The 13,476-nt window shown below is 43.0% G+C and overlaps 1 protein-coding gene across 1 annotated transcript in view; it reads right to left on the reverse strand.

Moving 5' to 3' along the window:
* CFAP58 (cilia and flagella associated protein 58) overlaps positions 1 to 13,476 on the reverse strand; it is a 122,934-nt gene that overhangs the window by 105,009 nt on the left and 4,449 nt on the right. The gene's annotated exons all lie outside the window — the stretch shown is intronic.

A 13,476-nucleotide genomic window follows, 5' to 3' on the forward strand; every position in this document is an offset into this window, starting at 1 on the left:
GGACACGGGGAAAACTAAGGTAGAGAAAACACAGACCCTGCCCCCAAAGGGTTCAGTCACTAGTGGTGAGGAAAATAGGGTGCAGAGGTCGAGGTACCCTGGAAAAACGTATGTAGAGCCACATCGTGAAAATCTGCCTGTATCTGGGGGTCATGTCTAAAGACCCTTTCTCTTCCCTTTCCTTCTCCCTCTCTCTCTTTCTCCCCCTCCCTCCTCCTCCACCCCGTTTAGACTTAGGTGCAGAGTTGGAGTAATTAAACTCTTTAAAGACGCCTCTCTTGTATTCTTTTTTCTCATTTTCCTCACCCCTACTCCCATGCCTCATCCTCAGCCCCCATAGGAATTCATGCTACTGTGCTTGGATATATATTTTTGAAAAATGTATAGCATTTTCCATAAGTGCATTTTTAAAAATTGTAATAATGGTTATTGGACTTTAGGGATCATCTTGTTTTCTAGTGTTTTCGCTCACCACTATTTTTAAGGCTCTACCCCTGTTTCAGTTGTAATCCCAGTTTATTGCTAATTATTGCTGCATAGCTTTCCATGTTGGACATCCATACCTTTCACTCCCAGCCTCCAAGTGCTGGATACCAAGGCCGACTCCACCTCTCCAATACCACAAACAATGCAGCCATGGTCATCCTCGGCAGTGGTCCTTCATGGACCTGTGTACAAACTCCTCTGAAATATATGCCTATGAGTGAAATTGTTAAAACCATCGGGGATGCACAGGGCCATCAAATTCAACTTGTCCTGCACAATGACATCCAGCCAGAGGGCCAGTGGGGGCAGAAAGACAGACCCTACCCCCTTGCCCATGTCATGTGCCCTGCTGGAGGAGGACATGTCCTTTCGTTCCCACAAAAGCTTTGTTTCTTAGTCAAGCCATGAACCTACAGGCTGTGACTATCCGGAGGGTATGCATTCTTCAAATTCATACTGTGGTGGACAGTATTTTCCCATGGGATAAAGTTACCTAGTAGCCTGGTGGAAGCCCTGGGTACTTGACTTCACCAAGTACTGCTAGATGGCACCCCAGAACTGCTGCACTACACCACACTCCAGCATGTAGCATAAGGGTTTCTGTCCCCCACTCCCATCCTTGCCAGCATGTGGTAGTTTATGTATTCATAAACAGTCATGTAGTGTTTACTAAGTGCCAGATACTATTCTCAGTGCCTTACAAATACGGACTCATCTGATTAGCCAGTTTTTACATTTCTGTCAATATCATGGAAGTCATGTCAACACATTTTTGTTTTAATTTGCGTTTCTCTGACTATGAGTGAAATTGAGCATTTCTTCATACATTCATAAGACACTTGGGGTCCCCTTCTGTGAATTGTCTATTTATAGCCTTTGTCTATTTCTCTATTGCTCTTTTTCTTTTTGGTTTGCAAAAGGTCTTTGTAAAGTCTAGATATTAATCTGCTTTCAAAGACTGGACACATTGCTTGTGATGTCCTTTGTAGAACAATAATCTTTAATTTTATAGCCCTTCATCTTTTTATGCTTTTTTAGTATAATTTAATATGTTCCTCTCAACCCCAAGGTCATAAAGGTATTCTCTATCATTTTCTTCTGTTAGCTTAATAATTGTACATTTTCACATTTGGTTCTGTAATCCTTCTGGAGTTCACCTTTGTATGTGGTGTGAGATAAGGATCCAATTTTATTTTTCTCAATGGAGTGAGCCCATTTTTCAACATCTTTGTTCCCAAATATAGATGGATCTGTTCTGAGCTCTCTGGTTTAGTCCTGTGCCAGTTTCACAGGGTTTTATTACTTTGGTTTTGTAGCCAGTCATCATGGTTAAAGGGCAGAACTCTCATCCCTGCACTGCCAAAATTGCATTGGCTATTCATAAATCTTTATTATCCCATATAATTTTCAGGATGTTTTTCAAGTTCCTCATGAGAAATATTAATTGGAACTTCATTGAATTTATGAATTAATTTGGGGAAAGTTAACATTTGTACAATATCTCATTCATGAACAGAGACTGTATATCTGGTGGACAAACAGAACAAAAATATGACTGAGGCATAATGTGCAGGAAAATGGTGAAAGAGATGGCAGATGAAGCTGGAGAAGCAGATTGAACCAAACTTTAAGCCAAGCTAATAGAAACGAGCTGAAGATGGAGCAGGAAACACGACTCAGGCTGCTTTGTGTGTTTACAGAAAATTTGAGTATACACTGGGACCAGCTTGTGGGACCACCATGATCCGGAGAGACTCCATAACACTCCTGAAGGTACATGGCCATAAAGAAAGACCTAGAAGGCCCTGGCCACGCATATCTTCTACTGGTGTCAATCGTGGGGCTATGTGTCTCCCCATTTCCTAAGGGACGTTTCACAAGCAGATGACTGCCAGGGTGACAGCAATTCAGTCCAGAAAACACTTTAGCAGGCACAAGGTTGGCCACAGGAACCACAAAGGTGACTAAGGCAGAGTCACTCCCCTTTGCATTCACAATCTGGCTTTGGGGAAAAGAGAGAAAGGAAAATCTACAATTAATTCTAACATGATGTGATAGTATCATTTACAACAGGCCCTCATGACAGCAAGCACTATGGGTGGCTCAGGGAATCTAGACTCTGATTCCTGAGAGTATTACTTATGATGTGGGGACAGAAAGACGGAACATGGGAAATCAGGAAACCACTGGAGGTAGAAAGGAACGTGACATGTTTGACTCACAGGAAAGAGATGCATGTGGACATCAACAAGGCTGGATGAGTGAATGAGAGGATGGGCGCCTGGACAAATTAGTTCATGCTGATGTAAGAAAATGCTTCATTTCCAGTTTTCCAGATTATGGAAGACGACTACTCATCACCCTGCTCCCCTTTGTTGTTGTAATAAAAAGGAGCACTAGGTGGCATCATACTACCAAAAGTCCTCACCTTCTAGAGCCTTTGGGAGAAACTCTCTCCAGATTGGGTCAGCCCCTATTTCGACAAATAAGAGTGCTTCTATCAATCTCATTTCTCATGACACACACTTAATTTATTTACTGAGCACCTACTATATGCCCAGCCCTCTCCTGCACGCTGTGGAGACTATAAAGGATTTGAAACCGATCGGGGCCCTGTGGGGCTCCCGGGCACGGAGGACTTTTTGTCCCCCATTTCTAGTAGGCAAGACTCTACCCTCCATGACCTTCCCTGAGTTCCAAAGGGCAGATTTGAACAGTTGCTAATCAAGGGAGGAGCAGCCAAGAAACCACCTGAGGCCAGATTAAAGGGACCAAAAAAGCTCATCAAGATTAGGAGACCGGACCACCTGAGACCCTGCACACACCCTAATCTTGTCAGCAACCCCACCCTTGGGAAGTATTGTCATAAAACTCCTCATCAAATCCTCCTGGGTTGGGACAATAGTTTTTCGAGGCAGGAACCCGCTGTGTCTCCCCTTGCCTGGCAAAGTAATATAGCTATCCTTTTCTACTTCATCCAAAACTCTCTCTCCAAGATTTGATCCTGCACTGGTGGTACAGAGAAGCTGAGCTTTTGGCATCAGAGTCAAAAGGCTCTCCCCACTAAAGGATCATAAGGAGAAGCAAAACATACTTGCCTCTCCTCCTCCACACACACAAAAAATTTAAACAGTCCAAGGCAGGATGCCTGAGCACTGAAATGAGGATGTCAAGACATAATATCTTGTGTAATCTGGCCCCGTTAGCCTTCTGGTGCCTTCTCCCACCACTCACTCCTTGCTTCTTCAATGGCTTCTTTCAATTCCTTGTATATGTCATGTTCTTCCCTGCTGCTTGGCATTCACAAAGGCTGATCTCTCTGTCTGGAATACTCGACCCTCCCTCTTCACCTGACTAACTCCCATCCATCCATCCTTCAGATCTCACTTCCTCAGCGGACCTTCCTGACCTGCCCCCAACACCAGACTACCTTTTCAAGTACAACGAATTCTGCTTCTTGGATCATCCCACATGGTAATTAATTATGTATTCATGGAAATGGTTGTTTCCTATCTGTCCTTGTTGTCTAACCCAAGTTTGTGTGCCCAATGCACAGTGAAGCCAAACAAACTGAAACGTCAGAGTTTGGAGTAGAGAAAGGTTTATTGCAAGGATCCAGCAAGGAGAACAGCCAGCTCATGCTGAAAAAGCCAGAACGGGGCAGGGGGCGGGGGGTGGGGGCGGGGGGGGGGGTGTTGTAGGGAGGAAAAGTATAGGCAAAATTTGGGGCGTGGGCTACAGGGTGTGATCGTCTTCTGATTGGTTGTTGGTGAGGTAACAAAGGTGGTGTTCCTGGAATCTCAGTCATCAGCCTTCAGGTTCCAACCAGTCTGGGTTCCTCCTGCTTATGTTCAGCCAGAAGTTACCATCCTCCACCTGGGTGGAGGCGCTAGTTCATATAGAAGAACTCAGAGATACATTGTTATGTACATCCTTTGTTGGGATATACATTATTGTTTCTTCTTTGTTTCTGCATTCCCTCCATTCCCTAATTAGTAACTGTTTGAATCTGCCCTTTGGAACTCAGGAAAGCTCTAGGAGGCTGAAGCCTTTTTCCTACAAATAAGAAACGGGAGGCAGGAAAGGCTTTTGTACCCAGGAGGGCCCCATAGGGTCCTGCTCAGTTTCATCTTTTCTACCAGGCTGCCAAACAACAGAGAACAAGGATCACTTTTTCTCTAGTTCAGCCCTGTCTCCACTGGTGTTACGGGCTGAACTGGGTCCTCCTAAAATTCTTATGTTGAAGCCCTAACCCTCAGTACCTCAGAATGTGACTGTAATTTGGAAATAAGGCCTTTAAAGAGGGGAATAAGTACAAATGAGGCCATTAGGGTGGGCCCTAATCCAAATCTGACTCCTGTTCTTATAAGAAAAGGAAATTTGGACACACAAAGAGATACCAGAGATGTGGGCACACAGACGAAAGACACAGTGAGAAGAAGGCCATCTGCAAGCCAAGTGGAGAGGAGAAACCAAACCCTCCGACACCTTGCTCTGGGATGTCCAGCCTCCAGAGCTGTAAGCAAATAAAGGTCTGTTGTTTAAGCCACTCAGTCTATGGTTCTTTATTATGGCAGCCCCAGCAAACTAATACAAACGGCCATCACTCCTCTACAGTACATAACTATTAAGTGAATGACTACTGAACGAGTTCTGAAATAAGGAAGACCTGTGAAGGATGGTATTAGAAGGGAAAGGTACATGGTAGACGAGGGTCTTGAACTTGACCTTAAATGATACATATGAGTTAGATACATGGAAGAAAAGAGAAGGAATCTCAAGTGTGGGAAATAGCACTGGGCAGATACCAAGGCAAGAATGTAAAAATCCTGCTACAGGGAGGGTGGGGTCCCTATCAGGGACCAGTGGACACTAGTGTTGATATGAGGGTCTGGGTGAATGGTGGAGCCTTTGGAAGAATGACAGAGAAGTAGCTACAAATTCAAGGACCAGGAAGAACCAAGGACGCACCCATTCGTTCTGCCAGATAACTTAAAAATATGATCATGATCTGTAATACATATGCAGAGCTCCTGGTTTAAACCTGGAATATAAGTGCCTCTTTTTTAGCTTCCTTAGGACTTATAAGCTATGTGCTGTGACTCAGTAATAAAAACAGCATTTTCGGTGGCTTCCCTGGTGGCGCAGTGGTTGAGAATCTGCCTGCCAATGCAGGGGACACGGGTTCGAGCCCTGGTCTGGGAAGATCCCACATGCCGCGGAGCAACTGGGCCCGTGAGCCACAACTACTGAGCCTGCGCGTCTGGAGCCTGTGCTCCGCAACAAGAGAGGCCGCGATAGTGAGAGGCCCGCGCACCGCGATGAAGAGTGGCCCCCACTTGCCGCAACTAGAGAAAGCCCTCGCACAGAAACGAAGACCCAACGCAGCCAAAAATAAAAAATAAATAAATAAATAAATAAACAAAAAAACCCCGGCATTTTCTGTACACAGTGTTCACCTCTTCAACAGCATCCAGTGAGGCTGTGAAGTGAAACTCCAGAAAAGCAGAAACGCTGACATGCGGCTCTGCATGGAAATTCCAGCCTGCAATGCAAAACAACTGTGCCCTAAAAGAAACCTACTCCTCTAATGGATCAGAGAGGTTCTAGAAGCAATTTGGGGGGAGTCGAGTAAATGAACAAGAAGGGGAATCCACAGGCTCAGGAGAGGAAGGGAGGGCTGGGGGAGGGGCTCCCTTGGTTGTTGATGCCTCTTCACATCCTGGTTGCAGTCCCTGAGCCGGTCCAGTAACACCTGCTCTCTTGGGTTCTGCCAGATACTTTGCATCCTCCTAACAGATTCGCCGTATTTGTTTAAGCAGCGAGTTTGCACTCTTTATCCCCCCCACGCCTACCCCTCAAAAAAAAAAAAAAAAACAACCCAAAGACAAAATAGGACAAACACAGGTCCTGTTTGCATAGGCATTGTGATATCACTGGATTTAGTATCCATGAAATCTAAACACTGCATTTGGGACCCCAAAACAACATGGGAAAAACTGCTCCAGTCAACATAGCTAACACTTCTCCTTCAGGCTGTTGGGAAGATTAAAAGCCCACGTGTTGCAGAAAATTGTTATCATTTATCAGCCGACCCCATGCTCACCTTAAATGACAGAACAGAGACCCAGCTGCCTAGTGCTCTCCAAAACTGTTTGGGCCATATTTTATTCCTTTAATCTGCTCCTTTTCCAGCCTGCTGCAGACCTAACTTAACAGAACATTTGCTGAGCATTTGACATCGATTCCCAAAGGGTCTCCATACAAACTCCCCTCTTGATACCAGAGGAGGCAACGAAGCTCGGGCAGATTTATTAGGAAGATTGAAAGGTCAGGCATGAGGTGGAAGCAGTTGGCAATCTGCCACAGCAGGCAATCGATCTTACTAGAGGGAGACAGTGTCACAACCCGGTCATCTTAACTGCCTTGAATTTTATTGGCTTAACAGCAACTGCACCTCTCCCGGTTGGTCAGATTCCTTCTGGGTATGACTGGATAGGCTAGCTTATTCAGTGGGTGCTTCTTGCCCAAGAGGCCAGGCCAAGGTTGCAGTTTGATGTCCTACAAACCAACCAGCTAACCGGTTAGCTTGGTTAAAAAGACTGAATAGATCCACACAACCTGTTCCTACTACAAATAAACAAACAAACAAATAAATAAATTGACTAAATAAATGAGTGAAGAAGTAAATAAGTGAATAAATAGAATTTTTAATAATCACGTTAAGAGAGGGAATTGTAGGCAAAAAAAAAAAAAATCAAAGCACAAATCCTTTCGATGATGGGCCAATGCTCTTATTTCTATTGAATACTATCTGCTGAAAACACCATATTGTCAAATACCTCTAGTCTTTACGTATGCTGGTGCCTTGTCTGGAATATCCTATATCTCCTTTGTCCAGTGAGATTTTTTAAGACTCAACTCAATGTCACCTCCTCCAGGAAGTCTTCCCCTGTTTGGCACACCTTCTCTGTATTACTAGACAATCTGAGCATCCCTCTATCAATGCACTGTATTATAATCATGTGTTTATTTCTATGTCTCCCCCACCAGACTGGAAAGACCACTCTTTTCTTTAATACATCTATGGTGCTGAACCATAAGAGACACTCAAAACAGGAAGTTTGGTAAAGGAAGGGAGGAAGGAAAATGGAAAGAAAGAAGGAAGGACGGAAGAGAGGGAGGGAGGAAGGAAGGAAAAATACAATTAGCTTTGCACTCAGGCACACAGCAATTACTCTTGGGAGTGATTAGTGACTAGCTAAAAGCTATTGGAACACAAATATTTAAGATTCTAAGGTAGTTAAATGAAATCATCTCCAAGTATACACTAGGTCCTCAAACAGAAGTATTAAGTATTACTATAAAATGCATGTATCTCATTTCTCTTTCCATCTTTGATGCAAGTGCCAAAGAACCAAATCTTTTTTTTTTTTTTACCCACAGGGTTGCATGCACAGTAGGTACTCAATAAAAATTACAATTTGCTTCTCATAACAGCGAAGATAAGCATCTGTAAAGTGAAACTCCTTGCTATCTTAAAGGAATAAACTCTTTTCTACCCTGTAGATAGGTTGCTTTATTTCCAATATCTGCTGCCAGATCTACCGAATAACAAAAATGTTATTTTTGTTATTTTTGTTATAATTTGTTATTTTCAATAACAAAAGATGTCTGCTGAGCATCTACTGTGAACAGGTGTTCTCTGAGGCAATGCAAAGGAGGCAAAAAGCCTCGACGCCTCCCCCTCCAAGCCCGCCAAACAAGCTTGAAACCCAGTTTAAGCTAAACAGGACAATTCAAACATCCAGGATGGTAGACACCAGCCTAAAATACCATTGTATTTTAGAATCTAGCACCGTAATCTGCAAACTATTTCTATAAAGGATCAGATTAAGAAACATGTTGGGGGCTTCCCTGGTGGCGCAATGGTTGAGAGTCTGCCTGCTAATGCAGGGGACACGGGTTCGAGCCCTGGTCTGGGAAGATCCCACATGCCGCGGAGCAGCTGGGCCCGTGAGCCACAATTGCTGAGCCTGCGCGTCTGGAGCCTGTGCCCCGCAACGGGAGGGGCCGCGATGGAGAAAGGCCCGCGCACCGCGATGAAGAGCGGTCCCCGCACCGCGATGAAGAGTGGCCCCCGCTTGCCGCAACTGGAGAAAGCCCTCGCACGAACCGAAGACCCAATACAGACAAAAATAAATTAATTAATTAATTAAAAAGAAAATCCTTAAAAGAAACATGTTGGGCTTCAACAGGCCACACGGTCTCTGTAGCAGCTATTTGACTCTGCCGTAAGCACAAAAGCAGCCACATAAATGAATGGGCTTGGTTGTGATCCAAGAAAACCTTATTTACAGAAACAGGTGGTGCTCTGGAGTTGGCCTGCCAGCCAGAGTTGCCAACTCCTGATTTAGCACAATGCCTGGCATATAGTAGGTGCTCATATATTGAATGAATGAATGAGTGAATGAACAAATGAGGGAATGAAGATTTTCCTAAGGTAATGGCATAGTGATTTGTCTTAAAGCACCTGTGTACCATCATTAGACATTAACTACAAGGAGAGAAATGAATACCTCCTGACCAGAAATAAGCTTGATAGGAATCATCTAACAGTCTTTCCCACTCTCCAAGTAGTGTGTGTGGATGGAAACTTAGCAAGTACAAACCACTAACAGCTTTCATAACAGAGATGTGAACTAGAATAGTTTAAAGAAGAATATTTTTCAAATTGTGGATCATGACTCATGAGTAAGTTGTGGCCTGCGTTTTTTTTAAAAAAAGGATAAGACATGCAAAGAGAAAAAGAAGAGGGAACACGCCAAAGTCTATCACATGTAGTAAGCATAAGAATTGTTTCTAAGGAAACTGTCTTTCACTTACAATGTACTTGTATGTGAGAGTATATTGGATTCTGGGGTAGAATGTATTTTCAAAAAAGTTTGAAAAATGCTCTAACTATTATAATCTCATTCTTGGAGAAATTCAATGTATTTGTACATTTGAAGGGGATTTACTTCAACATAGCTAGCATAGTAGTTGAAGGCAAGATTCTGGAGCCAAAGTTCCTGGTTCAAATCCTGACTCTGCCGCTTATTAGCTGTGTGACCTTGGGCAAGTTACTTCACCTCTCTGGGCCTGTTTCTTTACCTGTTAAATGGGAATGCTAATGATCCTATTACATGGGGTTATTATGAGAATTAAACAAGTTGTCATATGTAAAGCGCTTAGAGCAATACCTAACACGTAGTATAGGTTTTAGCTATTATTATGCTGTCACTAACCAATAATGTGAACTTGAGTATGTGACCTAATTTCGGTGGGTTTCATTTTTATTGGTAAAAAATCTCCAAAGATCCTGCTGGCACCAACATTCCAAGAAGGGGTGGGAGGTGGTTTCCTAACACAAACCTGAAGGAAAGAAATAGCCCAATGCAAATCATCCATCCTGTAAAATGGACACCTTTGAGGTCTCAGAAAAGCAGCCTGTTCCAAAGAAAAAACCCCATAAGCCAACTTGTTATTATCTCTCGAAAATGCATGCAAAGGTGAATTCAGGATGGTGAGGGATTGACCAAATCAAGGAAAATGCTCTTTTTTCCCATCCATCAGACCCTTCATGACTAGCATTGGCTTCCTGTCTCTCCCATTGCCATGTATTTTATTCCATATACTGGGATAACCACAGCTGGGGTGAACAGGAAATCTGTCCCCATGTTTGTTTGGTTTTTTTGTTTCCAACATTCCTGACTGTGAAGTACAGTGTGAGGTTGTCCTGCAGTTGGTCCGGTGTTGGTCACAAGTCACCTTTCACTGTGGAATGTGAAGTCACGTCTAGCACCAAAGATCATGAAAAAAAATTCCATTTACTTTCACACACACACACACACACACACACACACACACACAAGAAGACAACAGAAAAATAGGTGAAGTTATTACTGATTATTCACAAATAAATAAAAATGGTCAGGCTTCCCTGGTGGCGCAGTGGTTGAGAATCTGCCTGCCAATGCAGGGCACACGGGTTCGAGCCCTGGTCTGGGAAGATCCCACATGCCGCGGAGCAACTAGGCCCGTGAGCCACAATTACTGAGCCTGCGCGTCTGGAGCCTGTGCTCCACAACAAGAGAGGCCACGATAGTGAGAGGCCCGTGCACCACGATGAAGAGTGGCCCCCACTTGCCACAACAAGAGAAAGCCCTCGCACAGAAACAAAGACCCAATGCAGCCATAAATAAATAAATAAATAAATAAATTTTAAAAAAATGGTCAGTAATAATGTTCTGTTCAGCCTCATTTGCATTGATAATTAAAGAAATGTACATCAAGACATTGAGATATCTTTTTTCACCTATAAAAGAAGCAAACTAATTAAAGTTAGGAAATAGCCAATGCAGAAAAGGATGTGGGGAAATAAGCATTCTCATGCATTTATGAGAGTCTAAATTGGTGAAACTTCTTTGGAGGAAAATTTTGCAATAAATAGCAAAAGAGTAAATGTGCATAACCTTTGACCAGCCCTGAAACTATGAAGGCATTGAACTAAAGCAGCCTATATACAGATTTCTCCTCTGAGGAAAATAAAGTCCTATTTGTTTAATTTCTTGTAGGCTTAGACACACATAAAATTATAGTCAGGTATTCTATTCCTTGCAACCTAACACATTCCTAATTGATAAATCTGAAAAGAAGGTGGGTGGGGGTGAAAGAGGACATTCTTACCTTGCACTAATTTTAACATGAAGCCTTCTAGTATTTTCCCATTAAACATGATATTAGCTTTGGAGCTGAATTTCGCTCTTCACTTTTATCATACTACAGAAGTGTTTATCTATATTTGGATGATGAATTTTTTCTAATAGCTTTTCAGATCTATGGTGATGATATTTCAGTTTTTCTTTTTTGATCTATTTGTGATATAATATTCTTCTGATGTGCTACTGGGATTCTGTGTCAATATTTTATTTAGGATTTCTAAAACAGTATTCATAAATGAGATTAGTGTGTTACTTTTCTTTATTTTCCCCTTTTTAATGAGTTATTTTTATTGTACTTTTGACTGATATATTACTACTGACTTAAGAAAAAAAAAGAATTCCACCCATTGAGGGTTTTTTAAATGTAAATGACTAAACTTTTTATTTCTACATATTGTATTTGTACTTTTTCAAATTTGCCTATTTTTTCATAGTGCTATGTTCTATCATTCTGTCTCTGTAATTATGTTGAAGGTAACTATTTTATAGTCTGTTTCAAATTGTTCTACTGCCTCAAGTTCTTAAGGGGCTAATCTCCTGTTTATTACTGATCCAGTCCCGCATGTGGTTCATTTCCTAGTTGGGTTTATAATTCTTATTATAAACTCATCTCCAGTGGAAGTTGTTTTATCTGTTAGAGATCAGAAAAAACAACTGTGTTTTGCATTTGCTTCTGACAGGACTGAGGGGATTCATCACTTTGGAACCAGCTTTTATATTCTTTCTTGACTTCAGGATTCCCTGGACACATGTGTAATATAGATTGGGACCTCACACCTAAGCATGACAGAGGCAGACTAGTGGTTTCAGTTTCTATAGCACACATTTTTTAATTCATTCAGAGCCCCACAGACAAACCACAGACTTCCTTGCTGTAGCACTCCTAAGATCCTTCCCAGGGTGTCAGCTTTAGGCAGGGGTCTCAAGTCCAGATCTCTGCTTTTCTAGAACACAAGGCTTGAGTGGGTACCAACCCCAGTCCTCAGCCATTTGTATTTATATTCATGTCAAATACCCCTATTTGCCTCTGAGTTCCTTCTTCCTGTCTCACACCTAGCTATCCCCCTTTCTTTCTTTCAATTGTTGACTTTTTTTTTCAGCATTTCTGTGTTCAGCAGAGGTTCCCTGAATTCCCTTCATGTTCCCAGAAGTTGAATCTTTGTACTTTCCTGTCTTTTAAAAACCCTTTCTAGAATAAGCACAGGGTGCTATGGAAACTACATGGTGGGGGGGGGGTGTCTAAATCAGGCGTGTGGGTTCAAGGAAGACTTCCTACGGGAGAAATCACCTATTCGGAGACCTTAAGACTGAGCACACATTAGCCAGGCAAAGAAAAAGTGTGTGTGCATCAGGGGTGACAGGTTGGACGAAGAGGTGGGGTGAAGGTTGCAGGCAGAAGATAGAGCCCATGTGAACATCCAAGGGGGGAAAACAAACCTCATATCACATTCTGAGAAGCACAAGTTCCAAGAACTACAAGAAGTTTAGTGTGGAAAATGGAACGAGATACGCGCTTGGTGAGATAAGTAGGGGCCAGTTCATGAACAGCCATGGGCCTGGTTAGGACAGTGGACCTTGTGCTGAGAACAGAGTGGAGCTGAAGCTGACCATCAGGTCACGGAGGGTGAAATCACCAGGTCTGAAAGAAAAACAAAGGTAATAGATGTTGCTTGTATAAGCAAACATACACAGCCAGTTAGAAAATGCTGAAACAACTTTGCACACAGGACAATCCCAGAGGGCATTCAAGCATGAACCTTGGCGTTCCACCACGCATAACCCTGACTTCTTACCCCAAGGATTACAAGGCATGCTTAGTGGTGCTCAGTCCAGGGTCCCCACCTCCCAGGAATTTCCCCCACCTCCTTTGGGGTAGGTGGGTGAATACCCCACCTATCCAACTAGCAGACGTTTTGGAAATACATCGCCCTTTCAAGAATGTTTGCCCAGATCACCCTATTCCCCACCCCTCCCCACCAGCCCCCAAAACTCTGCCATAACTGTCCCTGATGTAAGGAAAGAGCTGCGAGCAGCAGCAGAAGCTTGAAAACAAGAGTAACCTGGGCCAAGGGCCAGGGGGTCTATTTTTAGAACTTGTTCTCATTGCCTGTTTATCTTTCAGACTCAGCCTAATGTCTTCCAGGCGACTGTTAAAGCTATTTGGCTGGCTTGCTGAGGAGAGGAAGAAGGTGATCTAAAACCAAACAGCAGTGGCAATGGTGATAAT

Source organism: Balaenoptera acutorostrata, chromosome 16 (genome assembly GCF_949987535.1).
Source record: "Balaenoptera acutorostrata chromosome 16, mBalAcu1.1, whole genome shotgun sequence".
Lineage (NCBI taxonomy): Eukaryota > Metazoa > Chordata > Mammalia > Artiodactyla > Balaenopteridae > Balaenoptera > Balaenoptera acutorostrata.